Source organism: Pezoporus occidentalis, unplaced genomic scaffold, assembly GCF_034315485.1.
Source record: "Pezoporus occidentalis ecotype Australia unplaced genomic scaffold, CSIRO_AGI_Poc_V1 ctg83, whole genome shotgun sequence".
Lineage (NCBI taxonomy): Eukaryota > Metazoa > Chordata > Aves > Psittaciformes > Psittacidae > Pezoporus > Pezoporus occidentalis.
Window position 1 is genome coordinate 3,274,024 of NW_026916192.1, and position 18,165 is coordinate 3,292,188.

Genomic DNA, 18,165 nt, shown 5'->3' on the forward strand with positions numbered 1-18,165 from the left:
CTGTTCTATGATTCTATGATTCTCATAAGCCTTGCCCTCTGTGCTGATCAGGCCTTAATAAGCCCTGTTCGGTTTCAAATGGGACTGTGTGAATATAAGAGCTGTTATGTACAGATATACCTGATAACATGAGTTTTAACTGCTGCAGGGTGAGACTTGCTGGCCCAAAAGGATCCTTGCAGGCCAGCATTCTTAAATCAAGGCACAGAGAAGTTTATCTTAACTCAGAAGATGCTGTTATTCATTACAGGGCAAAGACTCATCATTCAAATGCATCTGAATATTTTATTCAAATCTATTTCTAGTCAGAGAATTAGGACACAGTGAATGAAATTGTATTCCATTGAATTCAGTGGCAAAACTCCCAACTGATTTTAGAAAAGACAAGATTTTACTCATACATGAGTCAATCACTTAGTAAATACACAGGCTATGGTATTTAATTTTACTTTCTAGGTATTCATGGGCTTACCTGCAAAGATCTGGGACTCCCAGGCAAGACAGCATGTGTTTCTGTTGTCTATAGGATGCATCAGGATGCTTCTTCATGCTGCTTCTGCACCCAAAATGTCTATAGTCTCCAGTGGCAGCAATGTGTGTTGTACACAGAGACCATTCTGATCTTCAGTGTTTCTCTGTTGCCAGTATGATACTTCCAAACACTAAGAACTGAGAATTACCTGAAATATCTAGCTAAACTTAGCTTTACTCTGCTGATTTCACTGTGGCAGTTACACAGCTTGGTTAACAGGTGCCCTTGTCAGGTATTTCATCTAGCTGGAAAGGTATTGATATATAATGCAGATGCTTGTCTTCAGCTGTCAATATCAAAATAAGCCTTTCATGTGAGAAACATGACATGCATTGAGAAGTGCTCCCCTTCCTCCCTATGGTTTACAAACCGGAGACTTGTTTTGTTCATCAAAGCTTTATGTCAAGCTTTACCCAAACCATTTGCTAATTGTGAAAGGCTCTAAGCAGTGACCCACTCAGGAAACCAGTGCATTTGAAGGGAAGTTTTGCAGTTACAAAAGTTTATCATTATGAATTCCTTACTAGTGGTGAAGTTGCAACAAAAATTCAATTCCTGCTGGTTTACCATCACATATTTGGACTGTGTTATTCCTCTTGGGTCTTGGAAATGATGCTAAGGCTATGAAAAAGAAGGAAAAGATTTCAGATGCTGGGAATATTTGAGATTGGAGAATAGGCACCCTTAAAATCAGAAGCAAAAATAAAAGATTTATCAATTCTTAGTAAGACAAGTCACAGAATTCCAGTCAAATACCTTGAGCCCATGAAACATTAGACCAAATTTGGCTTCCCACTTGGTATATTTAATAATGACGGTGAATCACTGGTGAGGTTTGTTCTCCAAATTATTTAGGCAGAAATTTACACTTTTTAAAGAATACGAATGAATTGATGTGTTTAAATTCTGCTGCACTTCATTCCCCCCACCCCTGCAAGGGTTGTTGTGGTGAATTGGACACATCATTAGCCATGGATAGGAAGCCTTCAAAAAGAAGGCTCCACTTAAAAGACATTTGTGGTTTCACTTAATTATCCCAATGGCATTTAGTTCCAGCAAAGCTATTCTGCTATTTAATGACAAGAAAAATGAGATCTTAGTGAAGATGTGGGAAGAGATGAATATACATGTGCTTATATTTGCCCTCCTGACATGACCCATCATGTTGCTCTTTAGGACTAAAATTAAAATGCAGGGAATTGACAATTTTCATGAAAAAAGTGTGTTTCTTCTCCTAATTGAAAATTTAGAAAGGCCTAATGGAGAGAGGCTGAACTCTGAAATGCTTGGGGTTTGTATTCCTATTGCAGGAGCTGTGTGTGTGCTTGTGTGTATGTACCAATTATAAATATATATCTGCTTTCACAGTGACAGAATATTTTAAGGTGGCTCAAACAGTTATTGGTACCAAACTGCTTGATAATGAATGTCTGGGAAGCTGTGATGACAGACCAAAGGATCAGCATTTTAAGTTTCCATTCCTGATGTATCTAGTTTAGGCTGACTGTAAATAAAGTTCCAGTCAAGTTCCAAATGAGCAAGGCAGGGTCTTGTAGGGTAGGGTAGCATCATCTTAAGAATACTGCTGAAACATCCTTCTGAAGGGGCTTATTATCTGTGTGAATTGTGGAGAGATTTTTAAGCCTTGATTTTTAGTGAAGATTGCCTAAAGCAATATTAATTGAATATGCATCTTTCTGATAAACATACTGTACTTAGAAAACTGTTGTCATCAACATGACAACAAATGAGTATGGAAAAATAAAATCCCTGAGCAAGAGGCAGATTTGCTGATAAGAAATTCTACTGAGAAGTCTGGAACTTGCCATTCCATTTTGGAAACAACTGCACCCATGTGGCTGCATCAGACGGACGCTGTTTATGTGCAGTGGTGTTGGGCTCTGCATTTGTGTCACAATGTAAGACAGAAGAAGATGAAAAGTGATAGAAACAAAATGAATATGCAAAAAAGGAGGAATCTGATTCAAAGGAGAGAAGCACATGAGGAAATAACATCCAGCCTGGTGTATACTCTTGCACTTTTGGGGTGCTTGGGCTGTCTGGTGCTAGGTTCCCTGCATTGCAAGGTGAGCATACGTCCTGCAAATAGCCCAAACACTGCACACATGCCGTCTCCTACTTACAAAGACATGAATGCTTTAGTGTAAGATCAGAATAGTCCTTTTCTGAATACTTCATTTTGCAAAGTATATAACAGCTTCCACATAGAGAAACTTGGTGTCAGATTTAACCATAGTACAGACTGTGGTTAAGTATGGCCCAATAGCTACAAACTGCAGTGAATGTGACAAACAGGAGTAGAGCAGTCCCAAACTTGTGTCTCCTCTTTGCTTTCTTTGACTGTTTTTCCTTTGGCTTTGCTTAGATTCCCACATCTTGTCTTTTCCTTTGACAGTTGCTTTTGACTTGTAGCTGGTAGATAACTGTGCTGGTGAGAGTGCTTGTTCTGTGAACACCTCCTCTTGCATCTTCTCCATTGGCAAACACACGAGGTAGCTAGTGGCGTTCCAGCAGGCACTTGGTTAACCAGTCCTCTTTGCTTCTAGATATTGCCAGATGGTTTTACCTAGTTGCTTTGGTGAGTGAGAAGTTGGCCAGGGTTGAGGGATTAGATTGTCAGGCTGCAGAGGGGAAGACAGGAAATTCTTAAATTTGCTTTTGCTACTGAAGGTTTTTGCACATAGAAATGTGCCATGTGGTCAAGCTTGTGTCACGCAGGCGCATAGTGTTGAATACACTCTGGTAGTACCTATGTAGCAAAAGCATCTTTCAGATTTAGAGGTTTATTCTTGAACTTTGGTCTGTGAAAGGAAATATGCAAGAATCTTTTGTCAGCAGTAAGCCTGATTTTTTGAGAGCAAGCCCAGACTGGGAGGAAATCTATTAACTGGATTGTGACATATTGGAACCAGCAACAATCCAAGCTGCCTAAGTCCAAAATTTCATCCATTCATATGTATGAGCTATATTAATGTGGCTGGTTTAGAGCCGAGGCCTTTTTTTCTGCTCTGACAACGCAAGCATGCAAAGGTATCCTAATGGCAACCAGAATCTGGCTCCTGCATTTTGGATGAATCTGTAAAGGACACCCGTGAAACTCATATGGGAAAAAAATAGGTATACTTCATATGGAATAACATATTTCCCCCCTTCCACTTGATAGGAAATAAGAAGGGGCTAATAGATCATTGTAAGGAATTACACTATTTGTCTCAAGATATTTGGAGTGAGGAATCTAATTCTCACTAGAGTGATAGCTCAATAGACCTTCTATTTGGATGTACAGGCACTTGTGGGTGGAACTGAAAAATATGCATCTGAAATCTGATGAAGGATAATGATTTTCAACAATTAACTGGTCATCTGTTGTTCTTAACCATGTAAGGAATCTGTGTGAAGGACTGGTTCAAGGGAGAGGAGGTTTGGGTTATGTTTTAATGTCATTGGTTAGTAGCAGACTGTTATAGTTTATTTCCTGCTTACAAAGTTTTTTTCCAGTTGCTTTTCTCATATGCATGCCCTTCTCTCATCTTAGCTTGTATCATCTGTTCAGAGTTCCTTTTCCTCTAGTTGTGGAGAAGTTCTTTGGTTGCGTATTCCCATGCTATAAGGATCTTAACATTTCTTCAGGGTTTCTGAACTATATAAAATATGGAGCTGAAGAAAATGTGCTTATAATGGTTCAAGGTTTTGCTCCTTTAAATTGACAGGGTTTTGGTTGCACTGGTCTTCCATGTAATCTTCTAGAAAGTATATAATAATTTGGAAATAAGGGTAGAGAAATCCAAGCTTATACATTGCCCTTGAATGAGGGCTATACCTACTAACACCATGATAACTAGAGTGAATTTGAAAGACCTGTTTCTCCCTGTTCCTTCTGCCATTGTACAGATGTGTATTCTGTGAAAGTTATTTATAGGATTCATTTAAATTCCACATTTTCCCCCAGCACATTTTCCACCTTCTTTTTCACAGTACTTACTTGTAAAATCAATACTCTTAAACAGCTTTCTTTTTAAACTCCCCCTACCTTCCTTTAAAGCTATCTTAGAGGGCTCCATGTGTTTCCATGGAGCCACTTTTTAAGCATATAGAAACAAACTCAGGCACAAAACCTCACTTTCAAGGAAAGCCAGTGCTGTTGCATATTAGGAAGAGCCTAATCACACATGGCTTCTGCAGTGCAGAGTTTAAAATGAAATTGTTGGTATTCAAAATACACAGTACATATCTTTCTGTTGTGTTGTTATATGCCATAATATGGGTAAAATATCCTGGGAAAAGGCCTTAATATTCTACTGCAGATTTGGGTTTAATACCACTCTTCTTTTATAAGGTATTCCACAGCATCTAAATAACAGAATTATTATTACCATGTAAGCAGCTAAACAGACATAAATGTCTATAGTTACGGGTTTCTATGTCCATGCTTAAGCAACTTCACAACCTTCAGGGTTTAAGAGTTGTTGAGCAGCCTGTAGCTTTCGTTAAGCAGATGTGACTGCAAAGATACAGGAAAGAATGGTAACTGGGGCCTCAGAGAAATAGTTTCAAGTATTTTAAATCTAAATGAGTAAAAATAAAAAAAAATAGAGGCTGATCCAGGAAAAGAAACCTCACTCAGTTTACAGCAGCACTTAAAAAAGGCTAACTATGAAGAACTAGCATACAAAGCACCAAAATTCCACAAAGGCCTAATCCTGGCCTCTGTAACTACTGCTGGAGCTAGCTGAGCAGCTGCAGCTCATTTATGCCAGGTACTGCTTTTGATGGTGTTTTCCCAGGTCGTGCTAAGCAGGTTTCCAAAAGCATTCCTTTGCTTTTTGGGTTCACCCTCACCTGTGACAAAGTTACTTAGAGGTGGCACACCTTGCATAGGAATTACCATTCTTCTTGTAACTCTCAAGCTGTTTTGGTGTAATGAGTTTTAACCATGTCCCTCATGGTTCTGTGACTTTGTTGTGACAATCTAGACAGGTTGGGTAGTGCAAACAAGATGAAGTTAGTGTTTCACAGGGCCAGGACACTTGGCTGAGCCTGCTAAGTTCTTTCTTTTGGCTCAGATTTTGAAAGGCAGCAGCATGTGCAACTTTAAGCTTGCATTCAGAACCAGATCTTTGTGATCCTGCTCCCTAAACCTTTCCACTTCTGTAATGTCTTTTATTCAGAATCTCAGTGTTTTTTGAAAAAAACCCAGTGAATTAAACCTCACAGCAAACCTGTGAGAGAAAAATGTGAGACCTACTGCTATTTGTGACAGAATAACTAAGTTTTAGAAATAGCACAAAGGAGCACTTCTCCTTCCGGGCCTAATACTTTTGATCAAATGCGACAGAGGAGCAAAGTGAGACACAAAGTTTAGGGTTTGCTGCAGTGGTTCTATCACAGCCAGAAAGAGCCTCTGATTCCTTATAGCATTTGAAATATTACTTCAGCTTAAATTCAACTTTAAGCTATTAGTTCAGCTCAAGGAGTCAATAATAACAGGCAATACCCAGTTCTTTAGAAAAAGGCTAGCCCATCTCCTAATGCATCTAGCAAGTCATGCAGCAATGTGCACTAACAATCAGTTGCCATCATGCAGTGTGCAGCCTGACTGTGTTCTGTAGTCTGAACACAGGTGAAAAGTCACAGACATACACATATTTGACCATCATTGCCTTTAAGTTCCTTTTCCTGAAACCTTTGGTTTATTCTACTGGCAATTGTGACAGCTTGAGCACTTTCAGTTCTGAAGCCCCTGTGCCTTGTGAGGTTAGGTGCAACTGAGAATCTTCTGCAGGTATAGTTAGCTTTATTCCTTTCATAGCTTTCCAAAATATATTTTATATTTTCATTTTACAGGTGATGATATCTCTAAAAAAACTAAATCAAAATGCTAAAATACCCCTTCCCAGCTTCTAGTAATTCTGTCACTGGAATCACAGAATAGTTAGGGTTGGAAAGGACCTTAAGATCATCCAGTTCCAACCCCCCCCTGCCATGGGCAGGGACACCTCACACTAAACCATGTCACCCAAGGCTCTGTCCAGCCTGGCCTTGGAAACTGCTGGGGATGGAGCATTCACAACTTCCCTGGGCAACCCATTCCAGTGCCTCACCACCCTTACAGTAAAGAATTTCTTCCTTATATCCAGTCTAAACTTCCCCTGTTTCAGTTTTAATCCATCACCCCTTTTCCTATCACTACAGTCCCTAATGAAGAGTCCCTCCCCAGCATCTCTATAGGCCCCCTTCAGGTACTGGAAGGCTGCTGTGAGGTCTCCACTCAGCCTTCTCTTCTCAGGCTGAACAGCCCCAACTTTCTCAGCCTGTCTTCATACAGGAGGTGCTCCAGTCCCCTGATCATCCTTGTGGCCTCCTCTGGACTTGTTCCAACAGTTCCATGTCCTTTTTATGTTGAGGACACCAGAACTGCACACAATGCTCCAGGTGAGGTCTCACAAGAGCAGAGTAAAGGGGCAGGATCACCTCCTTTGACCTGCTGGTCACGCTCCTTTTGATGCAGCCCAGGATATGGGTGGCTTTCTGGGCTGCAAGCGCACACTGCCTGTCCATGTTCATTTTCTCATCAACCAACACCCCCAAGTCCTTCTCCTTGGGCTGCTCTGAATCTCTTCTCTGCCCAACCTGTAGTAGCTGTGCCTGGGATTGCTCCGACCCAGGTGCAGGACCTCGCACTTGGCATGGTTAAACTTCATGAGGTTGGCATCAGCCCACCTCACAAGCATGTCGAGGTCCCTCTGGATGGCATTCCTTCCCTCCAGCATATCAACCGAACCACACAGCTTGGTGTCATTGGCAAACTTGCTGAGGCCACACTCAATCCCACTGTCCATGTCAGCGACGAAGATGTTGAACGAGACAGGTCCCATTCTATAAAAAGAAAAAAAAAGGAAAAAAAAATGATATAAAAATTTTATTTTATTAAAAAAATATTTTTACATAAAAGTTCTATAAATTCATTCTGTATTTGCTGGTCTTTCCTTTTAGATGGTGATACCCCTTCAGTATTAAAGAGAGGCATAATTGCAGCAAATGGGTTAGTTTTTTGAATGTGTCCCAAAGATAAAGACAAAAAGACAAAAGGCAGAAGCATTTTATTCTGTGCCCTGCTTGCTGCCTTGAATTGGGGTTTCCTCTACCCCTTTTCACAATAGTTGAAAAAAAGAATCCCACATCTGCAGTCAGATTCTCAGCTGAGTGTATTTCCTGTTCAGACCCCAAAACAAGCAGCCACAACAGAGGAGGGAAGTTTATATGGCATTTGAATGTGGGCTGAGCTCCTTTTAAAGTCCCCATAGCCAACGGCACAAGAGGAAAAAGTACCTAAAGCTGGAAGAACAATGAGGTTTCTCTGCAGAGAGATTTAGTCTAAATACAGTGGACAAGATCCTTAACTGATGTTCCTCTGTTGAAAGGTGGTGGAACTGACTCAATTTACACTTACTTAAGGTTTCGCCTCTTCTAGTAAGAAATTCCCACATAATTGAGAAACAGTTACAAAACTGAAGTTGACTCGTAACAGAACCAAGATTTCTCTTTTGACTTCAGATTTACCAAAACAGTGGCTTGACAGTTGCTTCAGTTCACTATAGATATGTGAGCCATATTCACAGTTGTTTCCTCACTGTGGGTTTGATTTCAACAATTCTGGAATTTAGAGCTTGTCAAGCTCCTTTGTGATTGACTTAATCTTTCACAGAAGTATCTCATGGATTTATCATTGAGATCTTGACTTTTTCTTCAAAATCTCTTACGTTTTTCAAGGTTGACACTCTCAGTTTGCAATTCCACGCAGTTCCTTTCCTGATGCCCCTACCAAGAGAAGGGAGTGAGTGGTGGAATTTTTACCACTATTTATAGCATAACACTGGGAAAACTTATTTATAGCAAAACACTGGGAAGCATAGAGAAGTGATTATCCTTGGGTTTTTAATTTCTTTCGTTTTCTTCCCCCCCTTCCCTCTACCCCCCCTTCCAATTGTATTTACATTTACCTCCGATTCTCATGTTACTTTCTTCTTCACATTGCCAAAATGCTTCAAGTGGGCTGCTGGGGGTGAAGTGGCAAATTTCTGGCAAACATCAGAGAATTTTGTTTTCAGTGAAAAATCTGCTTAACGGGACAATCATTTTACTTGTGCTACCATTTGTGCTTGTAGTTCTTAGATTGTCATTTGCACATGCAAATAGCACATTTGAGTGTCTCGTGCTTTCAAAACAATACATAAGGTACAATACCCACAGTGATCTAAAGAACAAACATAGAATCGAACAAGTAGCTAGCAAAGATAAGAATGACAGGATAATTATGGCAAATGCCCTGATGGAGTCAAGAACACTGTTTTAAATCTCTGTTGTCAGCAGGGTCACCCATAAAATCCCTGTATGCTTTTCCACTAGGCCCAGTCCATCCCTCACATAGTTTTGTCTGGGAGGAGAGCAAGCTGACATTGGACTGACAGCCTGGCTGGGCATCAGAGTGTTTTCAACAGCCCGCTGATTGTGCTGATTCAAAGAATTAATTATTTTGCATTTGTTAAAATCAAAGCAAGTTCTGGCATTAATGCAAACAGGAAAGAGAAAAAGAGGACAGCAGAGGATAGCAGGACCTGTGGCCATCAGCACTGATGTTGGTTAACTCACACTGCAGGAAATGCTCTCACAAATTCCCTAAAAGTGTACACAGATTGCACATAGGATGCCTTTGTAACGGAGGCTTTCATCTATTGAATGAAACTGACCTGCTTGCTGTGTTTTAAGCAGGCAGTGGAAACACAAGACATGAGACATCAGAGGCAGATGATAGGAAATGGACTCTGAGAGCAGCAAAACTAGGATGCACACAGATGTACCTAACAGCGCCAGATGTCTGCTTAAGACAAAAGCTGAGCTCCACGTATCTTTCCATTAAGATGTATTGAAAACCTGTGGGTCATGGTCATCTTTTACTTTTTATAACTGATGGTGTGAACAAACTTCTCTGCTTCCCTCTTCCCATGTCCTGATGACCTTGAGAAGAAACCTGTTACAGAGAGGAGAATTCTGAAGGGAAATCCGTGTAGAGCATAGTACCAGGCTCAGAGGAGATCTTAAGTAAATTGGTCTGTGGGCTGTGTAGCTTCAGTTATTCTGAAAGGAGCTAGTCTGGTCTGGATCAGAGTGGTAAGAGAGTACAGTCACTAACTGATCGATGTTCATGTTAAGTCTTCTTAGGAGCTTCTGGCTCTACTCGGTAAATCCCCCCAAGTAGATTTTAATACGGCTATAGTTTCAGAAAAGCATCAGCCTGGTTACATCCCTTTCAGTCCCCTCAGTCTCAAGCAGCCTGGAAAAGTCCTCAGACCGCCTTTTTTGTATGTACCACACCACAGGCCACAAAACACTTCCCAACAGTCTGTACCACACTGAAGATCAATAGTAAAAGAGCAAAAGCCACAAACTATGATGTGCCTCAGGAAGTGAGTAGAGGAGATCAAGGGCATTGCCAATGTGAATGAAATCTACATGAAAGAGCCTTCGTCATTGCACTGCTTTCATGGATTAAAGGACCAATTGAGCAGAAGAATGAAAAGGCAGTGCCAAGAGGAAGAGAAAATATGGAGGAGGAAAGCTGGGTTTCTCTGGTTAAACCATTCTAGTCACGTTCCTGGCACACAAGCAGAAAAGCACAGCTGCTTTACATCTGCTTCAGAGCACTGGAACTGAACAGGCACTAATAGAAGTATTCTCAGCCTGTTCAGATGAGGTTTTTGTTTGCTCTGGTATGGATACAATACTTCTTGTAATTAGTAACATGGAAAACTATTTTCTAATGCCACTGCAATAACTGATTTGGCTTATAAATGTTTTCTTTCAAAGGTCAGGCATACAGAGACTTACAAAGGCTAATTTTGTCACTGGAATGTCAGACCTGATGCCCACCCTGGGAGACACAATAACCACTGAATTACACAATTTAAATGTATTATGCTTATATCCATGAGAAACACTGACAATTTTCTTTCATGTAGCATCCTGATTATATTTAATGCAATAAATGTCCCCAAGCATTTCAGGGCTTTGTGCCTGAAATAAGGCCCACATCCCCTGATAACAGTGCAATACAAAGATAATAATAATACACCATTCATTTCCTGACTTTTATTCTTTGATGCATATTTTGAGTATGGCCCTAAAGTCTCTTTTCTAAAACCTTCAGTTTAGCTGACATAAGTGCACAGAAATGCAACACAAATCTTCAATCCTCTCTTGCTGTCTTTGTTCCTCTCCAGTACCGAGCAACAGCCAGGAGGTACCAGTAACTAATAAACATATGAACTGATGTGATTGGCTTAAATGAAAATATTCATTGGCACTTGTGTTAGAAGGATCATATGTTTCAAACTAAGACTCACTCTTTGTGTGCAGGTGGAGCTTCACCTAGTATTGATAAGTGTTTTGCTTGCATGAGTTATATGAATCAAGACTTTTAAAGCTGAGGAAAATACCAAAGCAAAGAGAGACTGTGTTACAGAGATTAAACCTTAGACAGACACAGCTACCAGGAAGAGTTTGAATCTAGACTCGTGCTATCAGAAATAGCAGCTTTGGGTCTTCTGTCCGCTGCTGCTCCTGTTATTTAGTAAGGTTCTGTCAGCTTCATATTAGATGATAATACACCTATGTGGGTGACAAACAGAACTGCTAGTGTGATAATTATAGCTGAGAATAGCAGTGCATTCTTGAGCTTAGCTCCTCACTAGGAATGTGTATTTGTGATTGTCATATGGCTGTGTGCATTGCTCATATACAAGCGCTGGTGGAGGCGAAAAAAAAAGACCTTTTGCAATGGCTTTATGAATATTTAAAGGTGGAAGACCAAATTGCTGATGTTACCTGGAGTAGCAACAGTGTTTAGGTTTAAGATTTGGAACATGTATTGGGGCTCAGTGTGTGTATCTAGGTAAAGTTAATATGTAGGTAGAACTTTAAAGCAGTGAGTTCTGATCTGTGGATCAACTTTCTGTGTTTGTTGTAGCTTTAACTGCATTTAAGCCATATGCCTTTGTGCAACATGGTGAACAAACACCTTTTTGGGTTTTTAATTCTTATATCTCAAGGGAAACACTGACAGGGCCATGGCAAATTGCTCATTCAGCTAAATGTTGGTGAAGAGGCTGCTAGGGATCAGGCTTTTGGAAAAGATTCAATGCCACTGTCTAGACAGAGGCAAGAAACAAGGGCTCCCTTTCCCACCATCCCCTTGGAGCCTCATCACAGAACTCTGGAAGTCTGCTAATTAAACTGGAGTTCTGCACTTCACCCTTAGGAGCCTCTTTCTTAAAAAATGTAGGTCATTTGATTGACATGTATACCTCAGCATCCTCATCTCTAGTGAGAAAATGATGAAAAACAAGCTGTGCTGCACACAGACAGAACTGAGGGCTACACAGAAACAGAATGGCTTATTACATAAAAGTTTTAATAAGCCATAAGCCACTGATCCCACATTAGGAGTAAAAGGAATAAGGAAGAACAGTGCAGTAAGCCACACTTTTGCTCTGGTTGAAACACACTGCTGTTGTTTGCTGGGTAACTTCCACTCAGTCTGATGAAACACAGATTTCAAATATCAGGTGTGTTTTATTGGAGGTCTATGACATTGGGCCCAGGAAATGGAGAAAGGAAGTCTAATACCAGAAATCAACTGTGAGTTACTTAAACATTTAATTCAGTATTTTATAGAAGATTTTTTTTTTATCTAACAATATTTTTATTATTAAAGTTATCCCAAATATGTATTTGGAAGTGTTTCTCACTGAACAATATAGAAACATCTTGAGTGTCTCTGTCAATGAATGAGCATCTGGTTTTCGCTGTAGTGAGAAAGCTGTGAGAAAACACCCAAGTGAGACTGGCCATCATTAAGAATGAAGCCTCTATGGTGAGGTGTGATACAGGGTTCTCTGAATGTTTCCTCTTGAGTCACTGCATGCTTGGAGGTTTAATATCTAACAGGTCTTTTCTGCTTTTGGTGCCAAAACACAAAATTACCTACAAGGTAGGTTTTGTTCTGGAAAAGTGTTTCAGAGGTTGGTTTCTAAGGTGGTATGATAAGGTGCCGTGACAGCTTGTGGCTTGTTTGGGGCTGTTGTGAAAACTACTAAAAGGAGCTGAAAAAAGACCTTTAAGACAGTAAGGATAAACCTCTTTCCTCTGCATATTCTGCTGCTTCTTAACCTTTGGGCTGTTTTGTCTGCATCTGTATATTTAGTGTGTACTTCATGATATTATCAGGAAGAGTTATAAAATTACTTGTATTAGCTAATGAGCTGCATGTGTTCTGGGAACACATAAATCCTGGCTTTGAGTCTGTACTAATGTAGGGTTTAAAAAGAAATGCAACCAGCCTCCAAACAAACCTAAGTCTTGGGTATGTTCATGAGCATTGATTGCCTGTGACCTTCCTTTCATTTGCTAAAACTTCTGTGCCTTCCCTTTACTCTTCTGTAGCCCGTGTCTAATATTTCTCTTTTCTACCAGAGTAATACTTCCTTGGAAGGTTTAGTCAGATAATGTTTGCAAAGTGTTTGAGATCCTTGAAGAAAGGTCGTCACTGCAAGGAGCTGAGCACTAGTGACTTGACTGCAGAATTCAATAGAAAAAAAAGGTAGTTATGGCACAGCTAAAAATAGAGACTGAAATTTCTCTTCATTCTCAAGCCATATAAGGATTTATGCATAGCTATGTAAGGAAGGATCTTCATGCAGACAGAGATGAGGTTTTGGCTGATTTAACATGGGAACCATTGTGTTCATATGTTTCCTTTGTAAAGCTAAATCATAGTTTTAAAGCTGTCAGAAGGCCTCTCTTTAAATTAGAGTAATTTATTGCTGTGTGTGCCCAAGAACAGCTACAAATGTAAACACAGGCGCTCCCTTGGCTATAGCCACTGCACTTTTCCAGATCTCTTCCAAGTGGAAAAGAAGTCTAACAAAGAATGAAGCAAAAATTCTCTGCCACTCACCATCAAAGGATTACTTCTTCTTTTCTAGTACCTCTAAGCAGTGGCACCAGAATCTGGTCTTTGTGTAGAATTTCCATTGCCATTGCTGGCAGTTCCAGGCATGGAAGGCATGCAGGAAAAATGCATTGCTCTTGTGCAGAAAGCTCCTTGTTAGAAACTTCTCATCTGCACATGCACGCACACATGCTCACGCACATACAGAGGTATATATAGGCTGTTCCACACTCTAAAGTTAGTAGTTATGGAAAATGATACATGCAATAACTTGATACTCTCCATGCCTCTGTGGCAGCACATTCCTAAAGGAATACCCTTGTGATATGTAGATGACGTTACTTAGATTTTCATTTGGCAGAATGGTAAGTGAACTTGACCTGGCAAATCTTGTGGGACTGTGAGGTAGAAGCTCTACAAATCTAAAACTGAACACACCCATTGCAAGATTCCCAATAGTGATTCTGGGATTCCCATCTAATGATAAAGTTTTCCCTATTTTTTGGCAGTGTTGGGTAGACAAGGTGTCCCAAGATGCTGAGGAAGGGGAGGAGAATGTCGATCAAATACCAGTTCCTCCTTCTGTTGGCAAAGAAACATTGCAGAATCTGATTTATGTAATCCTCAGGAACTCACAGGGGTTTTTATACCCATTTTGTACCTGGTTTGTATTTGGCTTGCTGGCAAGACCACAGTCACATAGTCTCTTTTTTGCAACCCAGTTCATTCTCAGATGCAAAATGAATAAACAAATAAACAAGACCCCCAAAGAAAGCACAACTGTATTTCTATTTTATGTGTCCTGATTTTTCTTTGATTCTTTCTTTGTACAGTTTGAAAAGATGAGTCCTAGTCCCCATACAGGCTAGTCTGCTGGGTTCCCTGGGTTTTCATGCACTGCTCGTATTTCCTGTGTATCTTCTGTGTCATCTCTTTTCATTGCTGCTTTAGATTAGGCACAACACAGAGCCATGCACGGTTGTCATATGTTATGTATCAGGCTTAATTGTTCATCTTGCCTTTCATCATCTCGTCATGTTTCACAGAGTGCCATTAACTGTGATTCTTTTGAGATACCCAGCTTGCCTTCACTTGCTACTTAGCCTTACACATCCACATGGTTCAACTTGGTTTTCAAAGATCTCTGTCATTTGCTACTTTGTTTAATGCCACAAACCAAGAACTATGGTTTGGTCTGTGGTTTTGGATGGCTTGTTTTCAGTACCTATATATTAGAATTTAATATCAAAGAGTAAAGGCAGCTGGTAGATCTGGAGCATTGGGGAAGGTGGTGCTATAATGGACTGATCTGAAACCTTAGTATTTGTGGATTACTGACATAATTTCTGTTTCTGTCCTGCCTTTGGTGTGTGCAGTGATGGTGCCTTGTCCCTTGGGGAATTTTACTGCCTCTTTCTTTTTTCTATTAAGGACATTTTCCTAATCTGGCACCTTAATTTTCAACTGCTGTGCTTTGTACTGTGTATTGTGTTGCAAGACTGGGAATGATTCCCAAAGCTTTATTTTCATGGCACGCTTTTTCATCTCATTAAAATCAATGGGAGCATGTTAGAGAGTCTGAAGGCAGAATTCCTTTTAATAGGAATTACCATCTGAGATATTTTAGAATATGATGAACTTTTTTATACTCTTTTCTGTGCATATATCCTTTGGACATCTTTAGTCCTTTAATCTGTTTACTATTTTTATTATCCTTCTTTCTGGCCTGAAAGGTGTGAGAATGGAGAATGCACACAGCTCACTAATATAGTTACCCTCAGACTTGATTGAGAGTCATTGCTCTCAATATATTGACATATAATGGAAGGCCTAGAAGAATAAAGGTGGCTACAGAAGGAAGCAGCAGATGAAGATTTCTGCAATGTTGTCTTTACTGCCCTACATATAGTCTTAGTAGGAGGAGGTATAATACTAGTTGTGAAACATAAGCTTACGTTGGTGATACGCAGACTTCGTCAGTATTTGCTTTCTGTTTGTATCTCATGAATTTTTTGCTCCACGGTCTTTCCAGTCCATAGCTCCATATGCTCCAAACTCAGACTGAACAGGTGAAATTCTCCCAGATGAAAGCATCTCTCTGGCATTCGTGTGGACAAACGATTGGGGACTGTTTGTAGGAAAGATGGGAGGGGATGGTAAAAGTCACAGCTGAATCAAAGTGTGAGTCTGAGCACCAGATTTTCCAGCATATCCAGCTGAAAATACAGAACAGTGAGAGGAAGGTTAAAATAAACTTGTTCAGCTAAAGCTGGCACTTTGGGCTTTTACCTGCAGCGTCTAAACCTCTCTTCCACCGTAATTTCAATTTGCCATACAAAGGAATGCTGTAAATTAAAGCAAAGGTGTAGTTCCATTTTCCAAGGCAAACTTGTCTGTCTATCCTTTGAGGATGCCAAACTGATGACAAGTACGGTATTATTTGTATATTTAAAACTGACTTCATTCAAGAACCCCATGAAGTTCATTAATGACCCCTAATCTTATTCAGAATGTCTGATGCAAAGAAACAAGAAGCTGTTTTACATTTGAAGGATATAGAAATGAAAGGATTGCTTTCAAATTTATTTTTAGTTGGTAAAATATTTAAGTGCCCATAATGTCCGTTTAATTTTGGAGTTTGGTCCATAAGGAATGCTGGGACGGGATGAAAAGTAAATGTAGCAAAAGACATTTTTTGTTTCCTTGCTCTTGCATCTGGTAGGTGGTTTTGCCTTCTCTGAGTCTCCTTGGGCTGCTCATGACTCAGCTCCAGATATTTCACCTTCTTTAATAGCACTTTCATATTTATAGACCCTGTTTTTTTTACCAGGATTCTGGGAAACTGCCTTTGTGAAGCATTTGCATTGTTTTGATATAACCAAAGGATAAAATTATCCAGTGATGTGGAGAAAAGGAGACTATACGGGTTTAAATACTTCACTAACTTGTCAAGGAGATCTGGAAAACAGCTGCCTCCACTGTTTGTTTTTCTGTTGCTTGCTTTTAATTGTCTCCACCTCTTTTTAATGGAACATAAACTACCATTTCACAACTTTATATGACAGACCAGTCCACAGACAACTGTCGTGACATTTGCAGTACCCTGTACTTGGCCTTCTCTTTCTTCCAGATGTCTTCTGTGCAAACATTTCCAAACTAAGTATTGATTAAAACCAGTTTAAGGAATAAGCACAAACAGTCTCAGTGAACAGGCACATTGAATACAGTTGTGGGAGTCAAAACAAGACTTGTTTAATTTCCATATGATTTTTCTGATTCATGGAAGGTAAAGAGTTGAGGACCTCTGCCTCGCTCCATCCTTCTTTCAGGTAGCTGTAGAGAGTGATAAGGTCTCCTCTGAGCATCCTTCTCTCCAGGCTGAACCCCTCCAGATCCCTCAGCCATTCCTCATCACACTTGTGCTTCAGGCCCTTCAACAGGTCCGTTGCCCTTCTCTGGACCCACTCCAGCACCTCAATGTCTCCCTTTTAGTGAGGAGGCCAGAACTGAACAGTGTTTGAGGTGCAGCCTCATCTGTGCTGGGTAAAGGGGGATGATCATTGAAAATCCTGGGAGCAGAGGAGGGGTCATTCATGCATATAAATGTTTCCAGAGTCTGATTCTTGTGAATTTCTATTCCCATTATAAATATTTTTTATTAAGTAAAAGTGAGTAAATGTTACTAAATGTGTGTGGAACAGCAGCTAAAATGACAGGTTGGGAAGGGTTCCATGCTTTAGAAGAAGGGATACATACTTTAGAAGTGACTGCTATTTCCAAAGCTTTCAGTGTGTAAACATGTGGGCATGTTTGACTTTGGTCTTCAAATAACCAAGCAAAAAGGGAAGGGATATGTGTCAATTTACACCTAACCAACCTGGCAGAAGACTAACCACAGCAGGATACAGTTAGCTTAAAAAATAACTAAGATCTTATGGCTGTATACATCTGGCAGCAGACTAACCATGGTAAGGCAGGTAGTTTAAAAAAACAACTAAAGGTCTTATGACACCCTTATGGCCAGAATGAAGAAGAAAAATTTTTGCAAAATGGATCAAAAGGCATTTTTCAAGAAACTATTGATAGATTCCTGATTTTTTAGAGCAAAGCGGCTTATCTACCTGTCTTCTGAATAACACCTACAACAGGCATGATCAGAACAAAAACACAATGTCGCCACAGTTGGCTCCATGATAAACACTTTCATTTGGGAGAGTTTTACTTTCACCGAATAGTTTCTTGGACTGGGCTCTGAATTCTGGGATAAGGTAGTTCTGGCTCATTGTCACTGCCAGGAAACATTCTGCATGTGCAGGGCTTAAAAGTATTTTAATTTGGCTTGTTCCCACTATGCAAATATCCACCTGTGCGTTACTATGGAGAACTTTTTCTGAATCATCTCTTCCTATGTGTCTAATATTGATTTAATTGTGGGTTTTGGCATTACTTAAAAGCTTGGAGTGTTTTTAATAGATAAAATATGTTGTGTCCATTATTTGTGTCAGCACTCCCTGGGGAATCTCACTATTCAGAATGTTTTCTTAGAGGCATATACATACACAAACGCTTGCAGACGTCAATTCAAGCGCTGCATCCAGGGAATAAT